This window comes from Indicator indicator, chromosome 15 (genome assembly GCF_027791375.1).
Source record: "Indicator indicator isolate 239-I01 chromosome 15, UM_Iind_1.1, whole genome shotgun sequence".
NCBI lineage: Eukaryota > Metazoa > Chordata > Aves > Piciformes > Indicatoridae > Indicator > Indicator indicator.
In genome coordinates this window covers 11,098,588-11,114,122 of record NC_072024.1, presented here as the reverse complement: position 1 = coordinate 11,114,122, position 15,535 = coordinate 11,098,588, and positions in this window count along the sequence as shown.

Here is a 15,535-nt window from a genome sequence, read left to right as displayed (position 1 = left end):
AGCAATGAATTTAGGATTTTGTGAGCACCTCAGTTTAATAAAATGATCTTCATGACCCCTTAGTCTTTGTTTACAGGCTCTCTGTATGTTGTAATGGGGAAGTAGTTTGCTGCCTTGCATCCTTTGAATAACTGGCACTGCTTTGACAAGAGGCTGGCTTTTCATTTTACCATCGTATCCCAAGTGACCTGAAAGTAATATTCCTTAGCTAATGTTGTCTGAGATCTCCCCATACCAGAGTGGGGAGGTGAGATCCCACATACCTATTTAAATCCCCTTCTGTAAAGTGGACTCTGTTACAGCCACATCCTATTTTGAAAAGTTGAAAAAGCCCATAGGAAAGAGATGTCTTTGATTGAACTGGCATCTTGGAACCTGCAAAAGTTTATGCTCTTCTTTGAGGGTGTGAAAAAGCAGCCAACAGCCACTTATTTAAAACTTCCAAATGTTCCCTGAAGTAAAAAAAAAGCATTTCAAGTTCAAACTTAGAGGTGTGAAGTATGCAAGGGAGACCTAAATATGTGATGTCCCAGCCATGTAATTTATTAGCCTGACCAGTCTGTTCCTTCTCCCATTTTAGGATGAACTGATTTCTGCAAACTTGTTTTGAATGATGTGATGAGATAACAATGTTTCTATCTATTCTGGCAATAGTAAATCAAATGTAATCAGTATTCAGAGGTTTGAAAATTCGAAGATGATTGTTCTCATGGCAGTATTACTTACTGTATTACAGAACCATATTTGTGCTCTTACTCTGGTGCTGCTTGTGTGTGTAACTGAAATCTTGCCAGTGAAATCTTGTGTTAAGTGCAGTCAATGACAAAGGTTGCAGTAGGCAAAGGTGGTTTTCATGTATACAAGATGTAGTAGCAGTACTTGAAAGCATTAAATGTATGCTTAAATGTGTAGGACATGAGATATTTCATCTTGGTTACCCCTATGAAACAAGCTACTATTTGATTTTAAAATAAAGGCTTTGTGGCATTTTACTTGTCTGTGGTGTTTGTTGGGTGTTTTTTTTTTTTTATCTTTTCCAAATTAAAGGAAAAATAGCTGTGGATGTTAAAGCTGTTACAGGTTCTACAGCCAGTCTTTGGCTTTCATGACTTGTAGCAAGAGTTAGTGCACAATAAGTTTGGGCTTGCGTTCTTAAGAGATAATTTTGTATAAATTTGGCTAAGCCTAAACTTCTTCCTTATTTTCATCATGGATAAAACCCCAGACCATAATGCAGCCAAGAGGTCAATATCTTGAAACTGTGGGAGCTGAGATTTTTTTTTTTCTGCTTTTTTCTTAATTCCTTACTGAAGTTGCAGGGGGTTTCTTGTTTTTATTTTGTTTTGTTTTGTTTTTTTCCACAGGATTTGCTATTTTAGGGGCAATTTTCCAGTATTCCTGTAGCAAATCAGCCAAGCCACGGCCCCTGTCCCTGCTGAGCAGGGAGAATGTGCAGTGCTTCTGGCCTCCCTGCTGAGCTCACGCAGGGGTGGGACTTGCTAAGCTGCTGAAATCGCAGCTAATGCCTACTGAGCATGCTGAGAAACAGTTTTTCAACTGCTCCTAGTTTAAATTTTTTTTCCCCTTCTATAATTAGTAGAGATGCTCTTTGTCTCTGAAGACGATCTACACGACAAATCAGGAGATTCTTGTTCATCATCCCTCTTCTCCCCCACCCCAGCTAGTGGTGAAGTATTATTTTCCTGAAACAAAAATAGCTAAAGGGATTTTTCCCTCACTTCAACTGATGAGTCTGAACTTGAAAAGCTGTAGTCCAAAAGAAGAAATCTGTAGTGAATAACAGCCTTAATGCTAGTTTTTGTTGCCACAAGCCCTATAGGAGTGTCAGTATTGTTGTTTAAATTGTAAATCTGCAACTTTCAGATCCTTAAATGTAATTTAAATGCTTAAAGAGTAGAGCAAACAAACTATATTCTTAAATAATAAATTTGAGAAATAAAAGCTTTCTTGGTGAGTTTTATTTTCCTCCTACCAAACACACACAAAACTCAATTATTTTAATGAGCAATATGGGAAATGTTCAGGAAGGTGTGCTGATGTGCTGAGACTTCAAGGTGGAAAAATGTGGGAGGACTTGTCAGCAGTTTGAGTGGCAAGCTTTTAGTGAGCAGGAGCAGTAATTTCTTTTGTGGTCAGGAATCTAATAGTCCCACATTCATCAAACATGAAGAAAAAAGTGAGAACCAAGAGAGAGGAACATAGAAAAGTGGCATTGAGAAATAGTCAGGAATTTGGCTTTTAGAGTGAAGTTTAGAATTGATTCGTTGTTTATGCTAAAGTTTAATCCATATAAACTTGATAACGTGGACAGGTCTTGCATTCCTCCCCGAGGGTCACGGAAGGGCTAAGTTTAGCAAAGAGGAGGTATCCCAAGCAGTCAGATCTGTGCAGTTTTCAAGGCTGCAAACTTTTTGCTTATTCATCCTGTTCTAAATGAGCTTAGGGGGGTTTGTGTCTTTTTTTTTTTTTTCCTTCTTTCCCCCCCTTTTTTTTTCCCAGTTGCAAGCAGCCTTTTGAGACAGAATGTAAGTTTTAAAACCAAAATGCTTAATCCCTAAAATACTTCAAAGATATTTTAGAACAGAAAGGTCATGGTGCTTTTGATGTTCTCATATTTAGAGGGCGATTACAATTGCAATCATATGCATTGACAAGAAGATATTGTCTGGATTTGGTAGCTGCTCATTTAGTGACTCAGACTTGTTCCTGTTGTATTCACAAAGCTCATACCAGGGTTTTCTTCTGCAGCCTCACTGATTTACAGGACAAAACTTTTTCAGTGACTGCCAGCTGTCCAGAAAATGGTTTGAAGTTTTGATACTGAGAAGAATTCTCTTGACTTTGAAGTGAGCAGTTTGAAATGCAAGTTGTTGATAGGGAAGGACCGCAAGGACCTGCCACCAAACCTGATGATGTTGAGTAAAAGGGGAAAAAAATTCAGGATGCAGCTTGGAGTTTGAGTTTGTTAGTATCAGTGCAGTCTCTTGGTTTTGCATAGATATTGAATCATGAAAATAAATGGTCACAGGATCTTTGAGGATTGGATTGCATGGAAATATTTGGATAAGAAAGCCCAATTTATGGCAGTGTTTCTCAGACTGGAGGAGGGGAAGACACAGCTTGCTTCTGGGAGCTGCAGAGGTGATAGCTGGTAGGAGGATGGGATGGGGAAGACAGACTTCTCATCATAGCTCCAGGTAGTGCAGAAAATAGGAGTAGCTGAGTATTTTTCAGTGTGGCCCTGTTTCCCAGCTCTGCCTCTGCCCAAATTGCACCCTTCTAACAATGATCTCAGTCACACTCTAGGACTGGTACCTCTTTGGAATGCTGGTGTGGAAGGTGCTCCCAAGGAGCAATTCTCAGATGTTTTTATTGGAGAAAGTGAGGAAGTTAGTCTGTCCTTGCTTGTAGGCAGGAAGGAATACACTGGGAAAAGTCTAAGAACCAGTGATTTAGGGAACTGAAATGCCCTGGAGGTTCAGTGTGGAGCCCTTAAAATAGTTGGCATGTCTCAACCTGACTTGCAGTATCAATTTATAGATACTTGGAAGAATATGTGAACCTTTTGCATTTATGTGGCCTTGAACTAAAGACATTGAAACAAATTATTTCCTGTGCTTTGGTGGCATTAGGTTGAAATAACTTATAATCATGCTGCAAGAATGCTTTCAGTAATGTGGCTGTAGATTAACTTTTGCCTCAGCAAAGATCTGGAAGCTTCCTGTATAAATACAGCCAAAGTGAACCTTTGAAGAAAAGATGACTGTGTGATCGAGTTAAGTAGGCTCTGCCTGACTGTAGAGGAGACTGGCTTTCTGATTCAAAGTTCTCTTGTAGTTTCATGAATTTCAAGGACGCTGGGGGTTCAAGATGGCCTGGAGGTTATTAAGGAACAAGGATACTTGTAGGGTGAAAATCAGGTTCTGAGATTGCCGCAAACTTGCTTTATTGTGCGGTTCATCTAATACCCACCTCAGGGTTTGTTCATATATAGAAATCTGTGTGTTAAAGTGGAATGGGTGTTGGTGACACGCTGTATATTCTCTGCACAACTTTGTGCAGATTTTTGGTGCACACTGGTGGTATGGTTGCGTGGTAATTAAAGCTGCCCTGACGTGCTGCTGCCACAGTCCTGCTCTCTTCCCGATTTTGGCTTGGTTCTGGCACATGCCTGCCTCACTTAGTGAGCTGTTCAGGGAGGGTCTGTGACGAAAACAAGTGCATTTCATTTTGGGAAGTAAGAGTTTTCTGCTGGCTTCTGCCTGAACTGCTCAGCCGTGGGGTCAGGATTAGCACCAGTGCAGAAAGGGATGGGGAGGCTGCACTGAAGCTGTGCCAGCTGAAGTCAGCCTGAAACTATTGCAGAACTGCACCCTGTGAGTGAGGTTACTCCGGGTGAAGTTACACAGACAGCTGAGTACATCCAACAGCTCTGCTGCTGAATGGAGGAAGCTTTGCTCCCCCTTCCTCTCCCACCCAGCGGGGAGTTCTGCCTTTTCTGTTTGCCAGCTCTGGTTCTGGCTGGATCTCTTCTCTGAACTCCTTCAGCTTGCTAACCCAGCAGAAAGCTGTGTTGGGGTTATTTTATGTTTTGGTTTTTGCTGGATTATTTTTTTGCCAAGATAGTGAGCTGAATTGGCTCACCAAGAGATTTGACAAACATCCAGAGCCCTCACAAAATAAATAGGCGAGAGCATATGGGTGGAAGTGCAGAGGATGTGGTGGGGACCAGAGAAGGGGAGCAGGGTTCTTGCCTTTCAGTGGCTACACACAGTGTGGCCAGCTCAAACTGTCCCCTGGAACTTCATGCTGCTTTTAAAGGAGAGTGAGCTACCATCCATGGCATGATGAGCAATCTGTGGAGCACTCTGGGTTTGTGCCTTTGGTTGCTGTGCATGGAGTGCTTTCTTTAGATGAACATTTAATTTTCTGCTTGAAAATTGGTGGTGTAGTCTTTCTTTCATCTGCTCTTGTTTGCTAGGGAAGCTGGTCAGACACGCATTTTAACCTGATGTTGATCTGTGATGGTGGAATGGTGTCACAACCTGCACATGTTTCAAAATAACAAATTCTTGTAGGTATGTTTTTGCAGAAAGTAAATACAATAGAGAGCCTAAGTGATGTTTTGGAAGGTGGCAAAATGTCAATTAGTATACAATTATTGTTTATGTATATATATTTATTGTAAATAAGTGTCCCTCACAATATTCCTTATCCTTTTTCTTAATCTGCTAATTAGAAAGTCTTTATTTTGCATTCACTTGCCAGTATTTGTGACTTGCAAGATATCCAGGCATGCATAACATGATGAATTTCTGAGGGTACATTGTCAATCACATTATAAAAAATTATTAGTAAAAATTCAAACAGAATATGTATTCCATCTAACTTTGCTGAAGATCTGCAGAGGCATGAGGGCACATGGAACAATGCGAAAATTTAATTCAGCCAAGGCCAGTTGCAACAGAAACTTGAATCCTGTTTCTTTAATGTGGAAAACTGGTTTCTAGCAGCATGTATTTAAGAATAGAGCAATTGTCTATGTACTGCAAATCCCAGTGTGTGTTGCTCTGTCTGCTCATTGTGAGCTGAGGCTTTTAGTTTTCATACCTTGTGAGACTACTCAATCTAGTAGAACTTGAGGCAGCATTTTGGCTCTCTGAGTTTGAGTAAAATTATTTAAATGTTAACATGTCATGACATCTCCAAAGGCATAGTGCTGTGCAAAAAATTCATGTTGGGCGTGAGCAGTATGTCTCATAAGCAAGAAATCTCATCTAAGGGTAATCTTTTATTTAATGAAAATCTTCACAAATGGCCCCAAATCAATCACATTGCAATAAAGGAACTAAGCAGGCAGTATTTGCTGTGTTATGCTTCACGGCCCATAGCAGTTGGTCTAGCTTTGCAGTGTGGTGGCTGAATATCAAGGTGAGCAGGAGAGTGGCATATGTAGGCAGAGTTTCTATGTGCTTCATCTGAACATTGTTTCCACTCCTGCCCCTGCCCTCAGATAAGTACTCAGATGTGGGACACTTCCTTTATCTGATAGTGTCCGGGCAGAAGCTGGAAAGTTTTACCAAGGAACAAATGCTGCATTTTGGGATATGCCATTCCAAACCTGTTTCTAAGTGTCTTGTCAGCAGGAAGATCTCTGCTGAGGTTAAAATGATGACTTGTGAGATATGTAAAAGAATTACCTGGATACTGCCCTGTAATGTTCCTGTTTGGAGAGGCTATTCTTGGGTGCTCTACCTGAGATAGGAGGCACTTGGATGCCAAAGTGCCAAGCTGATTGCACAAATCCACCATTTGTTGGATTTTCTTCACCCACTGCAGGTTCAGAATATCCTTTAGAAAAAGTTCAGATATAGAGTTTGTTAGAAGATGAAAAATTCACAAACTGAGAAAAGACCTTCCCCACAAGCTGTTGGAGAACATGAGTGAAATTAATGTGTCACAGTTCCTGCTTCCTGCTCCTGTATTTTTAAGTCTTACCTACACGGATAGGAGTTATAAATTAATAAAGTGCTAGCATGTTCTAAAAGTGAGACTCTACATTGAAAGCTGCAGTCATTAGTTAAGCCTTTCATGGGCGCAGCTTGGGACTGTCTGCAGAAACTCAGTGAATTGCACATGGAGAAAAGGGGACTTAGAAGGAGCAGTGGGAGTGAAATTGCATGTTAGTGTAACTTCTCTAGTTTTTGCAAAACTGCATGAAAATACAGCCAGGATCCTTGTGGTGAAATCCTTTGACTAAAACTGCCTTCTTTTTCAAAGCCATATCACAGAGTGGAGATGGATGGAGGTGATTGAGGAGCAGGCTGTTCTTGCAAGCAATGTTTGTAGCTTTCTGTTGCTCTTCCAGTGTCGGAGTTTAAGGCTTCACTCCTTTTTCTGAGTGACACTGAAGTGGGCTGTTCCCATGAGAGTCACTGTGTTTGGGTAACGTTTGCAAGGAATCCTGAAATTTTCAGTTTTGCATGAAGAAAAGGTTGTGAGGGAGGAAATGAATGGCCTTGACACATACTTGAAAAATGATGGAAACTGCAGGATTTTGTAAAACAAAATTACCTAAGTTGTTAAGAAAGATGGTTGTTACTGAAATGGTATGTGGGTTTAAAATGTGAAAATTCATCTTGAACAATGGGACTTGCTGTGGAGTTCTGTTAGTATTGAGAAGTTGTAATTTCACTTTCATTAAAATCTCTCTAGTTAAACTGATCATCCCTGCTTTTTGGTGGCTGCCTCTCACCCAGGGTGTGTGTGGGTCCTTAGCCTCTACTCACCATGACTTAAACAAGCAAAATAACCACTGTGTTTTCCATACAGTTCAAGATGCAGTTCTGCCAGGGCAGTTTGTGCCCACTTCTGTTGTGGTTCAATCTATTAGTTTAGCTCTAGCTTTCATGTGTAGAAACACTGTGATATCTCAGAAGTGGTATTCTGATTTTACTGATAGAGCACAAAGAAGGAGTTAGCTTGCACAGCGCATCTTACAGGCAGTGTGGAGGTAAAACATGGATTTCTTTGACTCTTGATCTAGTGGTGCAAATTGCTTCTCTTGGGTTTTCTGAGGTAGCTGCCTTACCCACACCAGTCCTCACCTCCTTCCCACATGTTCATGTTGTGTAGTGCTGTGTTGCTTATGTATATGCTTTTGATTCCTTTCAGTAAAGTAATCTGTGGTTTTATAACTGCTGATAGGTGTGATGAGAAGTACATTATGTAGTGGATAAAGGTGGAAAAAAATCTCTTGTGTGAATTGTTGATGGGGAGGCTTGGTAGTGTGAGCCAGGGTATTTTTCCTGCTTGTTTTCAGTGGCTTTGTAAAGCTACAAGATAGTTTGGGTTAAGAACAATGCTGCTACTGATTTGTAGCCATCAGGACTGATAAACTATGTGAAGGGGCCTTCAGAGTATCTTGGCAAATGGTGTTTGGATGATTAGTGCACACAAAGTCTATCTGCATTATTCAAGAAGATAATTCATTTCTGTGCTGTTTTCCTCCTGTGCTGAGATCATTCTCCTATCCAACTGTTACCCAGCTGAGGTCTTGATAGTTCTCAGTTTTTCCATAATGACAAAATCAAATTAGCCCTATGATGACTAGTGCGTGTGAAATTCCTCTTGGTTAAAGCATGTTGACCTGAATATTTTCTGGCTATTTTTTTTTTTTCTTGGGAGGATTCAACATCTCATGTTTGAAAGGGAAAGGAGAAAAAATACAGATTAGGAAATGATGCTGTTTAAGGTACAGGAAGGAGCACACAGCCTGCTTCTAGAACATAATCTGTCCAGCTGTGACTTAGTCATCTTCAGTCTTACATAAAATGCATCCAATCTAAATAGTTGAGCATCTCCCTCCTGAATGCAGCAAACCAGCATCTTTTATGCTTACATGGAGCTGTAACAGGCACAAGCTATCTTCTTAGGAGTGCCTTCATACTTGTGAACCTGCAGCATCCATCATCCTGTCAAGCCTCATTTACTCACGTGATAGGATTTAAAACATTTTTTTTTATTCTATTCCACAATTTTTCCAAGTTTAAAGAGGTTCCTTGCTGTTGGCAGGGAATACAGCACTGATAATCCTGGACAGAGGAGCAGAGAATGTAACATGAGAACAAGAGTGACTCCCCCGAATTGAACAGAAGATTTTGTTCCTCTGTGACAGGGCCAAAAATTGATGCACTTGGAAGAATGTAAGGTGAGAGGATCGTAGGATCTTGGCTAACATGTCCAATTTCAGTGTAGTTCATGCTGTTACATTAAATCCAGCCCTGCCCTTAGTTGCTTTGATTTCACATAGCTGTTCTTGAAGGCAAGGGGGGTAACCTGATTGTTATGACATGCTTTTGTATGGATCAGTATATGTCCACATTAGTCCTTTGTTTATATAATTGCTCTTTTTATTTTGGAGGGGTGGAGGAGATTCTATCTAGTGACTGAAGCAAAAACTGGTAAGCTTTGTAGGATCTGGCCTGCCTGAGTTGAGAGATAGTTTGTGCCAGTTAAGGGATGATGGATGTCCTTATCTAGGTAGTCAAGGAAACGGATGCTGTGAATGTGTTGTCAAATAAATGTATCGATAAAGATAGCTGCTGATAAATCTTACCACCGTGGACATGGAAGATAACATTTAAAATCATATCAGTACATTTGCCACTAATACATGTTTCATGAAACTGGGGAAGCTAACATCTTAAAGTCACCTATATGTGGAGTGGAAGAACAGACTCCTTGGGGAGGGGTAGTTAAAGCTGGAGCTTCACTTTGGGTAGTTTGAAACATTCTTCAAAGGCTTCTGAGTAAGTGTTTGATGTAGTTTTAGCTCTAAAAAAAAGTTTTACACTTTTCTCATAAGAACTACAAATGTACTGTATTCCCTGTGAAGATTTAATGGCTATGGTTGCTGCTGCCTGGAGACCTCTATGCTGCAGTCTGTTGCATGATTTTAAATTCCCCACAAAGAATTGTGCTAAATACATAGTTTGGGGAGGGGAGAGGGGGTGGAGAGGCGAGGGGGACTGTGCTTGACAAACATGGTCTAGCCCATTTGTAAGCTGCAATGCCAAGTATAGAAATGACTAGGTGAGACTTTTCTGGTCTTTGTTAGGTGCAAAGTCAGATCATCAGAAGGTTGGTTTTGGCCTTAAAATGCATAGTTACACAAATACTTAGTGGCCCTGTAGAGGAATGAGCAATGCCTTGAGCAACCTAATCCAAGTTGGCCTTGTTTTTGGGAGGGGTGGGGGTTTCTGTTAACCTCCAGTGGTCCTTTCCAGTCTGGATTATTCTGGTATTGTGTGGAAGGTGGACTGGGGGTAGGAAGGTGGGGCAGGGGAGGGCATGCTTGTTTTGGGTGGAGAGGGCAAGAGTTAGGCCTGAGGAAGGCAGAATGCTCTGATGGCAGAAATGGTTGTGCTAGAGAAATAGCATTAAAAGTGGAGATCTAAAATATCTGGGATTGTAACTCAGGAAGGACACATCTAAGGTTGTGAGATGAAATCAGCTTTTAATTTACTGCTCTTTAGAATCTTTTTATCTAGATAGCATAAAATATTTGTTGGAACTTCTGTCAGAGAGACACTAATAGGATAATGAAGTATCTTTACAGAGCTCTGGTTTGTCACATTTCAACAAAAGATACAGATCCATCCAGTTGCAAGGTGATGCAGTTGTTAGCAAAACAGCAAACCCACCTATAATTTGTGAAACAGCATTTTGGTAAGCAGTAGCTCAGAGGGCTTTAAGGTCATTGTAGCTAGTTGCTTCTGCATGGTATTTCTGCCAATATTTTATTTAAAAGGGTTAATGCAATGCTTGGGCATATTGCAGAGAAGAAAAAAGTGGGGAAAGGAATATGAAGCAAAAATAAGTAATCTAAATAAGTAATCTTATAAACTCAGCAGTGTTGAGACTGACACTGGAATTGAATTTTGGTCTCCATGCTTCAAGAAGAATGCCAGTGTATTTGGAGAGAATTCAAAGGACAGCTGCAGAAATGATCCAGGGACTGGAAAATACGCCTCATGATGTGAGGCTTAAAGGAGCTCAACTTACTCAGCTTATTGAAAAGACAATTGAGAGAAGACTTGATCTTTCTCTAAAAGGACTTCTGAGATTTGCTGACAAAGGCATGGCAATATCAACTGAGGTTAGATTCAGTCATGGAAGTACCAGGACACTGGAAGTTCCTGACACTGAAGTCTTCAAAGGTTTCATGCTATGATCAGTTGGCACAAACTCAGATACATGTGCTTGCAGTCAAAGCCAAGGTCATGAAATTACGATGAATTTAGAGGAGAAATAGTTAACCTGGTTCTAGATACTGCCTTGCATAAGACACATAGGATGTGAAGGGAACGTTGAAATTCAGTGCTTTGTGGCTTGCATTGTTGGAACTCAGTTCTTTCCCATACTGTGTTACTTCAGATGTTTAAGATACGGGTAAGGCTTTCTGAAAGCCTCTACAGAGAAGCCCTGATGTAACTGTGTGCATTCACTATGTTCAGATGAGCATTTCTGAATTCCAGTTGACCGCAGCAGAAGTCTGTAAATCTTTTTCATCCTTTTTTAGAAACAGTATGAAAAGAAATTGCGCAATAGCAATATGATTACAGTTCCTCTGAGTCGTAAAGTAAGCATAAGTTCTCCTGATAGGTTTGATTCTTCAATTAATGTAGGATATTCTTTATCTCTCAAGTTAATTGGTCTTAGTTGGAATGTTTATTCATGTTGAAACACTACTAAAGAGTTACCAGAAGCAGTATTCTAATGGCACTTGTTTGCTGGTTTTCATGCCATCCAGATGAGAATACTTCAGTGATTCTACTCCTCCCTCACTTTGTAAATTCACCTGGGGAACTGAGTGACTCAGTTTGGTAATGGCTACAGTTCCCTCTTCTACTTTTCACTTGTGTTTGTCCGTTCCACCACTCTTGATGGTTTCTGCATTTCCACAGATTACCTTTTTCCAGATGCCTCTGCAGACATGCAGAACTATTAAATTCCCTTCTGATAACTCTCAAAATCTCCTGCTTTGTGCAGGCAGAGCTCTCCTGCTCAGCCCTGCCTGTGTGCGTGCTTGTTGTTGCCTGCACAGAGGAGGACGTGGATACCTGCGCTGCTGTGCCTCTTCTGTGTGGCTGCATTCCTGCCTCTCCTCCTTTAGGTCTTGCCAGGGAGGAGCCCCATCACTCTCATCACTGCAGCTGTGCAGTAAGGAAACATTTCTGTGTCCTGAGGAAGAAGAGGCAGCTCAAAATGCCATAGCTTTTTGAATGTTGGGCCCATCGATAAGTCACATAAATCGAGGCATTTCTGAGGTGGGAAGGAGGTTGTCTAGCAACTGCAAGTTTCCTTGCTTAGGGCTAAAGGGATGCGAGCTGCAGAAGCGTGTTGGGGCACTACACAGTGTAAAGCAAAGGCCCTCCAGCTTTGAGATCTAGTGCAGCAATCCCTGCTGTTCACCTTGTCCAGACAGCCCCATCTGTCTTAACCTGCAGAAGCGAGTCACAGAAAGTGCCGCACATAAAGGAGGTTTAGAAGGCTTAGCAGTAAAGAAATCTACTCCCTTCCATGCCTTCTCCCTCTGCTGTGTCATCACTCCCTTCTCCCCAGCATTTAGAGGCTTGTGGAGATGACCTGCTGGAGAAGGGTTCTCAGCCTCCTTACCATGAACAATTCTAACGTTCCAACCTCTGGATTGCGTTGTGTGGTCGTACATACCTGTGCTTAGTTGCATTTGTGATAATCATGAAAGTGTCCTCAACATACTTCTCTGTTCATAATTCAACATTCAAGAAAGCCAGTGGTTGTGGTAGCATTTCCTTATTGATGTGTTACAGAACCACTCAGCATCGCTGTCATGTGAGCTCTACAATGATGATTCTTGGCCAGCTGTTTGATGTAGTCCTGTGTTACCACCCACAAGCAGTTAAGCTACAGCGCTGGTTTGCTACAGCTTTATGTACTGAGAGAAGCTCTACTCAAAGGAAGAAATTAATAATTTATTTTCAAGTCACTAGAAATAAATCTGGTTAAAGTGACTTTTGCCTTTATTCAGTTACTGGTTGCAGGTTTTTGACTGCTGATTTCTGGTTATCTGCATTTACTTTGAAAATGCGTTCAACTGGATTATCAGCTTTGCGTCTTGTTAACAAAAAATGGGCTAGTCAAAAAAAAATGATCGTGGCTCTCAGTGCTGTCTGTATCACTGAACTTTGCATTTCTTGCGAGCAGATATGAAGCAGATATTTGGGAGCTTCCTGAATAAGTATTACATCTTTATCTCTGTGGTTGCAAGAACAAGTCTTTGATTATCGTGTTTTACAAAAAACTTATCAAAATGAATTAACCAAAATTTATATTCCTTAAAGCTTAATGTTTGAGGCCGTTGTCTGCTGATGGCTTATTCTGTAAATCTGGCTGTTGTAATGCTGCAATCAGGTGAACGTCCACTCTGTACAGAGGATCCAACACGGAGAGCTGGGGCACACCCTGCTGCCGTTTCGGCAGTACCTGCATTGTGGAATCAGCACATATCCTGTCAGTGCCAAAATAAAATAAAACATGAGGTGCAAGTAAGCCAGAAATGTGAACCACAATAAAGAACATGTCTTGAACATAATTCAGCATCATCAAATGGGTGGAAGCCCCAGATGGGAAAGAAGGCTTTGAGACTTACATGGTGCCTTTGGGCCTTAGTGATTGCCCTCCACCAGTGTCCTAATGACTCTGTCTGCTCTATAACAGGTTTTGTGCTGAGAAAAGCAGATCTACAGGATATGTGTGAATTTTCTAGAGGTTCCAAAACTGTCTTAAATGACCAAGACTGGCACTGGTGCCTCGGTCACAGTTGGTGACAATTCCTACAACGATGTCCCTGAGAAGGGGATGTGGAGGAACAATGCAGCAGGCTGAGCTTTGAAACCTGCCACAATTCTTGAAGATTGCTGAAATCCTGTAAAATTCACTGGGTTTTAATGCGTAACAGTTGATTACACAGCTCAGTTAGTAAATGGACTCTTGCTGTGTGCAGTGCAGGTTGCAGGTGTTTTCCTAGCCCAGTTTCCCATTCAAGGCACATCAGACCAACTGGTGTTTGTTGGGATGAGACACAAAAGCATTACATAAGCCTGGAGTAGCTTCCTTATGATACAGAGAAAAATGTATTTACATGATCTCAAGCCCAGATGCAAGGCTGAAAAACTTGGCTGTCACAAACCGCAGAGGCCAAGCTGGAGCTAGGAGGGCACTCGGTGATGGTTCAGGCACAGGGGGAAGGGTCAAAGTGAGTTCTGTAATGGAAATCAGGGCTGCACCTTCGCTCGGGAGCTGCGGCTCTGTAATTGCCACACTGTGATGTTGCCATGGCTGCCTAGGCTGTCCCTGCGTGGTTTCACAGTGTGTGAGAGTGGGGCCGAGGTTGCCGATGAGCAGAGAGCTGCCATACGTGTTTGGGGAGCTCAGGCATGCGCTGGCAAGCCGTGGTGACGGCAGGATCCCCGTCGGGCAGATCGGAGGCTTTGAGCTGTCTCCCATCTCTTCCCTCCAACAGATCAGGGGGATGAGCTGTGATTTTTTGCAGTACTTTAAAACCTTCTTTTACCTCTTTCACTCTCTCACAGAGTCCTTCTTTCTGCCTGAAGCTGTGGTCAGGCTTGGAGTGAGGTGGCAATATGAAATGGAGGAACCTGGGGGGCACAAAGGGAGGCCTTAAGGGAGCAGGGGGCTTGCCGGCCCTGGTTGGGCTCTGGCTTGTTTTGATCTGAGAGCCTTTGGCCGCCTTGCCATCTGCATAGCCTGTGAATACTTTTCTCTGGCACAGACCTTGTTCCTCAGTGTTGCATCATCTCTGGGAGAAAGGCCAGGTCCGGAGCCCCAGCACAAAGGCTTTCTGAAGCCGATGAAGCTTGTTCTGTGTGCAGAGCGTCTCTCTCCTTCCTGTCGTCCTTTCCACAGGATTCCTGAAGAGGCCTCCGTCCGAGAGCCCCTTCATCAACAGCTACTTTATCTCCCCCGCTTCCTGCACACCTGGCTGATGCAACGTCTGCCTCGGAAGCCGCTGCTGGAGTCTCCTCTGGAGCTGATTGTTTGCCCTGGCTGGGAGTGGCCAGGCAGGCTGGGCCGCCTGCTTCACGTGGGGGCCTTAAATAGATGTATAAAGGACGTACAGCCAGACCTGTGAGGCAGAGAGTATTTAGTGGGATTATGGAGAAATCTTTTTTCCAGTTCTAGGCCTGGAGGTTGCAATCCTACTCCTGGCAACTCGTTTGCATTTAGTCTTCCACTGGTTGCAACTCCAGGACCCTGCTCTGTGCCAATAAATTCTGCTGATTCCCCTTCTATATGCAGTGACTTCCTGTGAGTGGACTGTCTGGATTCTCATGGGAACTGTGCTTCTCTGGGTTTGGATTTGGTCCTAGTTACTGCCCTTTATTGGTCTGGTTTTCTCTGACCTTGCATGTGGTACAGGCTTTTCTCCGAAATGCCTTCAAACATAATTTCCAGGTCTAAAGGTGTTTTTTTTCTTTTTGAGGGGGAGGTTCTCTGACAACCTTTTAAATTTAGAGTTTGTCTACTCAGGAAAGCTTAATATTTACACAGGTACAACCATTCATGTGAATACTATTACATGCACAAGCAACAAAATTTAGAACAAGGAAACACTTTGGTCTGCTAAGATCAAGCCAGTGTTGTTACATGATTTAAACTAATTTAAGTTTTATTTTAACCACAGCCATTTTCTGGAGTAGGCAAGCCTCTTTAAGTTGAATGTGAAACCAGCATTTATATGGACAAGGTGTAGCTGATTGAGCAGTGGTGCTTCCAGTATTGCTGTCTACCTATTTGCTCAGCCCCATGGCAGAAGGCTATTACCCCTATAACCATATCTCAAAGAGAATATGTATTTTACCTGCTTCTGCTTTTAGTCTTCTTGGCATCAGCTGCACTTGAGACATGGCAACATTTCCTTCCTGCCAGCTGTTCTGGCAAAGGCTTAGAG